Here is a 9,678-nt window from a genome sequence, read left to right as displayed (position 1 = left end):
GGATACATGTATACATATAGCTGATTTATCTTCATTGTACGGCAGAAACTAACACAACACTGGAAAGCAATTATACTCCAATTAAAAACAAATTTTAAAAAATTAAAAATTAGAAGATAGAACATAAGAGTCATTTTGTGAAAAGATTCCTTCCTACTTTCTGTTTTTTGTGGGTTTTTTTGAGAAATATGTGAAGAAGAGCAACTGACAACATGATATCCTCTTGTACTATTTCTCTACAGTTGTGTTACTCAAAGTGTGGTCTGTGGTCCAGGGCTAGATGGTGAACTATTTGTCAGTAATCGGCAGTGAGAGGAACAGAGACATTAAAAGCAAATATGTCACGACTTCCCTGGTGGCCCAGTGGTTAAGACTCTGAGCTCCTAATGTAGGTGGCCTGGGTTTGATCCTGCATCAGGTAACTAGACCCCACATGCCGCAACTAAGACCCAATGCAACCAAATAAATAATTTTTTTAAGAAAAGCAAATATGTCAATTCTTGGATAGCAATTTGACATTCCACAATTTCCATCCAGTAACCTGTGGACTCAGCTTTTTTGAACAGCATACAAACTAGTCTGGGTATTATCAGATTTGGTGGTAAATCCCAGTGGCTCAAATTGTACTCAGTCATGTGAATAGGATATATCTATCTGTGACAGATGAGAAATCAAAAATGCTAGATAGGTGACTCATAGATAGAACAAACAGGTCCTTTACCACAGACAGTGAGAAGCATAGTATTATTTTAATCACCAAACTCATAAACTACCCACTCATTGTCCATCCTACTAGGTTGAATGTATGTTCTGTGAGGGCAGGAACTGTGTCTACCTTCTTCTGCGCTCTGTTACCAGAATCTAATACTACAGTCCCTGGTTTGTTGAATGAACAAATGAGGGATGTTTAGGGTTCCACCTTCCTCTCAGGTTTGGCAGCTATATCACAGCAACTACCTTTCTATGTCAAGTCTAGAAAGGATTACTCAGACCTCTCACTCTCCTTACTTATCCACTCCTTAATGTCAAAATGTGACAGAAGATTCTGGAATACATCTCCAAATGCATAAGTCAGGTCTCTGGATAAATAGGATTTGCTCCATAGAATTCATCTTAACATCACCTTTTCAGGGTCACTGCTGTTCCAAAAGCACAGTGCAACTGATATTTCTTATTATAAGTACTTGCTGTTTGGAAGTCATCAGTGTCTCATAAACATGCCATGGTTCCTAATAAAATTCAGAGAGTAAACAAGGCTAAAGTTTTAGGATTCCTGGCAATATCCAAAAAAACCATAGAAGTCATGGCCTTGTTCCCCTAGAGGACATAGGAAAGACAGACAACACTCACCCTCATCAAAATTATCATAATATTTTGACTTAAAATATATTTTGTTGAAGAAATATATTTTTGTAGTAGAAAGTGAAAAGCATTAGGCCAGAATCCACAATGGCTCCCACTTGAGGGAGCTACAGCCCCTCAGCAGGACATGGAAAGGTATGGATGTTCCCATTATCACTGTATACAGTCCCACCAAGTGGAAATGCCAGAAAACCTCCATTTTATTATGCTCAAAGATTGTGTGGGTCAACAAGTCAGAAGGAGGACAGTTTTGGTGTGTGTTCCACAACATCGAGGATCTCTGCTAGGAAGATTCAAATAGCTGAAAAGTTCTCAAATATCTGTGGGCTGGAATCACGTGGCGACTTCTTCATTCACATGTTTAGTATCTGGGCCAAAAGGACTCAAAGGCTGGGATTGCTGACCAACCCAACTATATATATATATATATATATATATATATATATATACTGCTTCTCTATAAATTGATTGGGTCTCACCTCATAGCACCCCTTGGAGAAGTCACATGCTGTCTCAAGCCTCCAAGATGAAGATTTCCTGCAAACAAAGGGGAAGCTACATGGCCTTTTAGGACCACACCTCAGAAGTCACACAGTATCACTTTTCCTGTACTATATTGGTCAAATAGTTCAGTTGGTAAAGAGTCTGCCTGCAGTGCAGGAGACCCGGGTTTGATCCCTGTGTTGGGAAGATCCCCTGGAGAAGGAAATGGCAACTCATTCCAGTATCCTTGCCTGGAAATCCCTTGCCAAGAGTGACTAACATACATACACGCATTGGTCAAATTGGGCACAGGTACACCCAGATTCAAGGGGAGGGTAACATATGCCCCACCTCTTGTTAGGAGAGGTGTGAAAAAATGAACAGCCATATCTTAAAACCTCTCCAGTGCAGAAAACTTCTGGAGCCAGGGATGCTAAGGATAATACAAAGCATCTGAGAACTTTGCATCTCTACAAACTGTCCTTCTGAAGATGCCAGCAGTACCCCTGTCTATAAACACTAGATCCTTGGATTCAGAGAAACCAGAAAGAAGTCATTTAGTCCAAGAATAAGATCATCTATTAAAAAAAAAAAAGTGGCAGGGGGTAGAATATCAAGGTGTGGGTTTGAAGGGCTGAAATTAGACTCCAGATCTCTTTCTTCCAAGGTAGAGAGTCCTAAGCACCTTCTTATGACAACATGCTTTCTTCAAGTAAATCTGTGCTAAAATTCCTAGTGTGTAAAATTTAACAACAGATGTTAAAACTGGTAGCAAAAAGCATGATGAGTAACAGGATACTGACATGGTCCCATAGTCTCTGCCCACACATTTACTAATTAATAGAGAAAAAGTATAGCCTTGCATTGGAAAACGCTGGTGGATAACACCTTTATCCAATGATCCAAGCGACAAATGGGTATCACTAGACTCCTGATATAAGGCACTAAGAAGGCACAGCATCACTTTTATGGCATTCCTGCTCAGATATATTACATAACCTGAATCAAATCACATTTTAGGAACATCCTGTAAATAACTGGGCTATGTTTTTCCCAAAAGTGCAAAATCATAAAAGATAGTATCCTTACTCTCAAATAATTCAGATAAAAAGATGATATTCATAGACACACACATAATAGAGGAGAATGAGAAAATAAATGGACAGAGCAGTCAGTAAATCTGAAAAGGGGGGTTGCAGAAGTTCCTGTACTACTCTTGTGACTTCTTTATAAGTTTTGTGTAATTTTTAAATTATATCAAAATCAAAAGTCACACAATCAGCAACAATAACAAACCATTTAAGGGTGAACTTGTTGATGGTGTGTTCTCCCAGCTACTGCAATGAATTCCATTTTTTAACTTTCCAAGGAGTCATAGTTTAAAGAGACCACAAGGTCTTGAGCTCTGCTCTCACGCAGCTCTGTCTAGTCTTCAGGGAGTAGATCGAGGCTTTGTGGGGAGATGTCAACCAAAATATTTCAGGGCACAAACTGGCCTTTTGGTTAGGTTGTAGGAAAGCTGGTATAACAAAGAGACCCAAAATCCAGAAGTTTCAGTAAAAGAGAATTTCATTTCTCTCTCATTCAACAGTCCAGGAAGTTGAAGTAACTCTGCCATCCTCAATCAGAAGCTTCCATTTCTGGGTTCAAGGGAGCAGCTTTGATGGCTACTTCCTAATCAGATGGGAGGGGGAAAGAAGGAGAGAAAAGGACAGAGTTTCATTATAAAAATCAGTTTGGAAGTTTGCCTACATCACTTCTATCATCATCACTTTCTTGATCAAAATTTAATCATAGGCCACCGCTAGACCATAGGGAAGCTGAGTAATCAATCTCTGTCTCTGTAGATGTGGACATACTCCCAGCTAAAACTCAGAGTAGGGTAATGTTCTATTATTAAGAAGCAGAGAGTGAGAAGGGATCATGGTAAGTAATTTGATCCCCTGCCCAGGGAACAGAGACTGGGGGCTTCTACAGGACCAGGAGAATATCTCAGTCATGTTTCCAACAGGGGTATGAGTTTCAGGAGTAGGTCGGAAATTCACGGATGAAGTTGGTCTCCCAAAATAGAGATTGTCCAATATGGTGTCCATTTGAGACACTGTTATTTGAGTAGCTGTTAGATTTCCAGACTCAAGATGCTTTATTCTAGAGACAAAGACCAACATTTTTCTAGCCATAGAGAGAATTGTCTTATCAAATTTATTTTCATTCTGTGGACAAAATAAAATATTTTTATACAAATTGGACTTCATGCATGCCCACATTCATATCCACATGCACACACACACACACACACACACACGTGTACACTTGCAGACATGGTATATGAAGTCACTCTGGAGTGCTCCCTGAGTCCTCTCTTAGTGACTCCATTGATTGGGAATGTGAGGTATATTTACACTGTCGACTCTCACTTACATTTTATAGTCACTAAATGGCTGTCATAAAATAACTGGCAAATTACCCAACATTGCTTCTGAAGGGACCATGTCTTGACTTGTCAAATTTATCAGTGGCTGAACTGCTTTACGGGTATCTGAAAAAATAACTTATCCCAGAATAGGCAAGCTAACACATCTGTATTCTAGTTGATTAAAGCTCTATTTAATTTTTGAGGGTTTTCCCTCAAAGTAGCATTCAAAATGTCACTTTCTCTTCCCTCCTTTCCTCTCACATCTCTGTTGGACGCAGACATGTACATGGGCAGACTCCAATGTGCTCTGCTTTTTCTTTTCAGCTTCACTGTGCCCCTAGGGAGGCAAAGAGGAAGTTAACAAGGGTGTATGAGGATACCGTCTGATTTATTAGAACAGCCAGTTTGCCATGTTAAGCCAAGTTCTGAAGATATGAGGACCACCAAGGAACATTAGGCATTTATCATCATCACAAAGCCTGAAGACAGGAGCACACGTGTATCAGGAAACCACAGATCCTAAAGCTCCCAAAGTGCCACAAAGAGGTTTTGAAATTCACCCTGGTTTCCCCAGAACCTCCCTTCTAACCCTGCCTGTGCCCCAGATCTGGAGGAGCTGACCCCTCCTTCCTCCTGGTGACTCACCCAAATGCCCAGCTAGGATCTCCTTGGCTCCCATCACGTTCTCTTCAGCCATCCCTTCCACACCTGCCTGGTCACAGCCCCAGACCAAAGACTCTCAGAAAGGCTGCCAACCTTGGCTCATTGGCAAACCTCTCAATACCAAGAGCAGGAGCATTCTCAGACTTTATTGCAACTCCACTGCTTTAACAACCCACAGTCACTTGGCTTTTCAATCCCCCATCCACAACCAGGGACTGTCACTGAAAGCAATATCCAGGGACTTGCCTGAAGGTTCATTGGTTAAGACTTTGCCTTCCAGTGCAGGGATGTGGGTTCGATACCTGATCGGGGAGCTAAGATCCCACATGCCTCCTGGCCAAAGCAACAAAACATAAAAAAAGAAACAATATTGTAACAAATACAATAAAGACTTTAAAAATGGCCCCACATCAAAAATAAATAGATAAATAAAAACAAATAATAAAAAGAAAATAATATCCATATCTAGAGGGTCTCATCTAAATGTCCTAGGTAGCTCAACCTGATGATTACAAGTGTAACTTTGTGTATGAGTTCCTGGGTTTGTGTCTTGTCTCTGATGCTTATAAACTTTGACCCAGGCAAGGGACACCTCTCTCTGCTGCAGTTTCCATACAGTTTCCATCTGTGTCAACCTGATGGATACTACTACCTATATCACAGGATAAAGTTAAGTGAGTTAATACATATAAGTCACTTAGAAACATCCCTGACATAATGAAGACTCAATAAATGTTAGCTATTCCCATTACTATTATTGTTACTATCATAGAATCTGACAATTAGAAGATATTAGTGGCCTTGTCCAAAGTAATTTCAGTAAACCAACGGAGATGTATAAACCAGTGTGATGGGGAAAGATGAGTGAATGGGGTGGAGAGAAAGTGGAAACATGGGATCTTTGTCAAGAGAAGGAGAAGAGATATGAGGTGGCAACTAAGAAAGATGGCAGGGTCAATAAAAAATCGATCCATCCTTTAACCATAAAATACCTTGGCAGAAAAATTGTTATAAAGCTTTGGTAATTCTGATAAATTGGTACAAATTACAGTCAATCTATTAACAATAGTGAAACAAGCAAAGTACTTAAAATTTACCAAGTATTCTATATTTATCTCACTTGATTCTTAAGTCTGAGAATACAGAGGCCACCCTTGATTCCACTTTATACAAGAAGATCCAAGTCTCAGGTGAAATACCTTGTCCCAAGCCACACATCCATTCTGGCCACCCTTGTCTCTCATCTCTAAATTCTTAATATTTCAGAAATGCTATTTATTATCCCTATTTTCATGTAGCTCAGAGAATCTCTATTAATGAGACCAAGTATATTTTCTTAGCTCAAAATTAGATAACTGCTATAAACTGCTGAGAGCCTGCTTGCCCAAGCTTCTCACTCAGGATAAGCCTCATAACAGAATCTCCTGCATTATTCCTTTTGGTCAACCAGGGGTCAATTGAGCAAGTGTACGTGCTGACACTTTGACACCTGTCCAGAACCCCAAACATCTTCCTCTTCTGCTGATCTCCTTCCTTAACATTGGTCCACCAACATACACACACACACAAACACATACACACACACACACTCACACACACACACACACTCACACACACACACACACACACATCCCTGAGCCAAGGGTGAAAGTCCCTCCTTTAACTCCAAAACACTAACCACCAGGGTGCTCACTCAGGACTGAATTGCCACCACTAATAAGTTGCTAGTCTGCACACATATCTCATCTCTCTTGTATTTTGAGTTGAGGATAGTTCCACCTCTTTACAGTCCTCAGCAGGCCTTGCACCTGCCATGAGATGTTTTGCTCCCTCCTTCTGGTTCCTCTGCTGCTTTGTATAAAGCCCCAGTGACTTCACAGTGCACGTTCTCTTTGTGTGTGTGTGTTCAGTCGTGTCTGACTCCTTGTGACCCCATGAACTGTAGCCTACCAGGTTCCTCTGTCCATGGGATTTCCCAGGCAAAAATTCTGGATGGGTTGACATTTCTTACTCCAGAGGATCTTCCAGACCCAGGATCAAACTCAGATCTCCTGTATCAGCAGGCAGATTCTTTACCATTAGCTCCACCTGGGAAACCTGTGTTCTTTTTGGTGTTGCTTTTTCTTGCGACTCCCTGGGGCCTCACTGTCTAAATGGAAGAGGTTCTGTGCTGATAGACAACACTGACCAAGATAAAGTTGGCAGTGACCGGTGTTTGCAAGGTCACTCTGGGGACCAATCCGGCTGAGCACAGCAGGGGATGCCAGCTGCCCTAGAGGCTCTCCCATCTCCAAACAGGGCCTGACACTCGCTCACCCAGGACTCGGGCTCATCAATTGTGACACGTCACAGAGCACTTCATGCTCCCTGCTCTTTCTCCGTCCATGACAGAGCTGCTGTTTCAAAGTTCTCCTTGGATAGTTAAAGCGTTTCAAACATTTTGTTGCGAAGAGGTTTGGCCCTTTATTTTACATTCCTCTAGTCACAAGCAGCAGCTTTTGAACTGCTTTTAAACATAATGGGGAGCAGGAAGGTTTGTAAAATATGGAGCTTACATTAAACAAATCCTGTAAATGTAATTTCCTTTATTAGGAAAGGGAAAGATGTCACAGAGGTAAGAAGACAGATGTACCAATCACCTATGCTGCTATAACAAAGAATGACAAATGTAGCGGCTTTAAAATAATGCAAACCAGGGACTTCCCTGGTGATCCAGTGGTTAAGAGTTCACCTTCCAAGGCAGGGAGTGTGGGTTCAATCCCTGGTCAGGAAGATCACACATGCCTCACAGCCAAAAAACCAAAATATAAAATAGAGGCAATATTGTAATAAATTCAATAAAGACTTTAAAAAGGATCCACATCCAAAAAAAAAAAAACTTGAAAAGAACCACACAAACTTATTATCTTACAGTTTGGAGGTCAGAGTCTGAGGCATGTCTCTCAAGGCTAAAATCAGGTGTAGGCATGACTGCATTTCTTTATAGGGAGAATTCTTTTTTCTTGCCTTTTCCAGCTTCTAGAGGATACTCACAGTTCTTCACTTATGGTCCTTTCCATACTCAGAGTTGACAATGGCTGGTTGAATCCTTCTGACTGAATTATTCTGAGCTTCTCCAGGTTTACAACTCCTTTCAACTCACTCTCTCCCACTTTTAAGGACACTTCTGGTTGCATCAGGCCCACCAGGATAATCTTCCTATTATTTTTAAGATACAGTGATGAGCAACATCAAGTTCATCTGCAACCTTGACTTCCCTTTGTAACCTAATATATTCACAAGTTCTAAGGATTAGGATATGGACATTCATAGGGGAGGGGAAGCGTTAGTAAACACACCACAACAGATATCATTGGAGCTATGCTCAGTTTACAGTTTAGTGATGCTGGTATTGAACTCTGAAATTTGGAAGACAATTTTAGGGTAGCCTGAACCATCCCCACAATCTGCCAGCCTCCCACATCCAAAATGGATCTGCTGAGGTGCTAGCCACACACAGGCTAGTTAAGACTCAGGGCCCCGGGGATGCAAGCAGTGTCCCCTGTGATGCCGAGTTCTGATGACTCATCTTTGTAGAATTCACGGAAGTGCAAGCTCTCTGAGCTGCTCTCCATTAACCAACTGTTTAATAAATCCCCTCCATGTCTTTGGTGAATCATATTGACTGATGACACAGCATGCTGAAGCTCTCTCCTAGTTGGCTAATTTCTGATATATATTAACACTGTCACTTCCAACAATCGAGTGGGATGTGCAGCCACATCAGCTGTGATTGTGTCCCAACCATTCATGCCTGAATGTATGCTCTTGTAATGATGTAGTTTAATTAAACGTCACATAAACCAATGGAAGACAAACATGAAAAGAGAGGGTTTTTTTTTTTTTAATGTATACCAAGTAGAATGCCTTACAAAGACTGGATAAAGATGAGTCATTTCAAAAAAAGAAGAGACAGGCAATTAGATGGTAAAACAACTGTTAGAGAGAGGAAATATAATCACAAAAATCAAGGATTTTGCTGAAAAGCAGAAGTGGAGCCAAAAGTGAGAACTAGCTACAGTCTTATAAGAAGGAGGTGGAAGTGGAATATGGTAAAGACAAGGTGGGAGAAACACTTGCTGATAAAAAGGCAGTGTTAAGTGAAGCAGGCCTCGCTTGTACTGGCCGAACAATGGGTGAGTTAGGGGAAGCACACTGACTGAAACCGCCCACCCTGGCCAGGCACCATAGTAACCACTTGCATGAGTTGTTTTACGACAGGAGGTCCTGGTAAGGAACATGGAACTAATAAGCCACCACCAAACAGAAGAGTTTGGGAAAGGTAAAAAGGAGACACCACATGTCCAACCACCTCTCAGAATCCTTCTTGCTGGCATCCATCTTGGCTGAGCAATGTGTACGCCATCAGGAAGCACTCTGCGTCAGAGTGATTGGCCAAAGACAACCCGGAAACTAATCTTATCATCACAAAACCCAAGACTGTGAGTCACATGGCAGAGTGGTTCTCCTGGGTTCCCTTACCTTACCGGTCTCTGCTCAGGCACCCTTTGCAATTAAATCTCTTGTTTTGTCAGCTTCTGTGTCTCCTCAGACAATTCATTTGAGTGTTAGACAAGAACCCACTCTTGGGTCCTGGAAGGGGTCCCCCTTCCTGCAATAGGGGGGTTAGGTCTGACTAATGTGAACTTCCTGTGTCGTTGACCTGAGGATGGATTTGAGGATGATTCGAGAAGTGCTGTGCAGATATGAGGATT

The 9,678-nt window shown here is 41.4% G+C and overlaps 1 long non-coding RNA gene across 3 annotated transcripts in view; it reads right to left on the bottom strand.

Annotated features, from left to right (window-relative positions):
* Positions 1–1,355: 1,355 nt before the first annotated feature.
* The window catches only part of LOC120851626, a 33,155-nt gene continuing 24,832 nt past the window's right edge, over positions 1,356–9,678 (bottom strand). For all 3 annotated transcript variants that reach the window (XR_005718368.1, XR_005718367.1, XR_005718366.1), the window contains 3 exons: positions 7,958–8,122; positions 4,267–4,598; positions 1,356–3,519 (listed from right to left, as the gene is read on the bottom strand). This is a non-coding gene — a long non-coding RNA (uncharacterized LOC120851626). The remainder of the gene's footprint in view (positions 3,520–4,266; positions 4,599–7,957; positions 8,123–9,678) is intronic.

The sequence above is a fragment of the Oryx dammah genome, unplaced genomic scaffold (genome assembly GCF_014754425.2).
Source record: "Oryx dammah isolate SB20612 unplaced genomic scaffold, SCBI_Odam_1.1 HiC_scaffold_25, whole genome shotgun sequence".
Taxonomy (NCBI): Eukaryota; Metazoa; Chordata; class Mammalia; order Artiodactyla; family Bovidae; genus Oryx; species Oryx dammah.
This window is presented reverse-complemented; position numbering and strand designations above follow the sequence as displayed.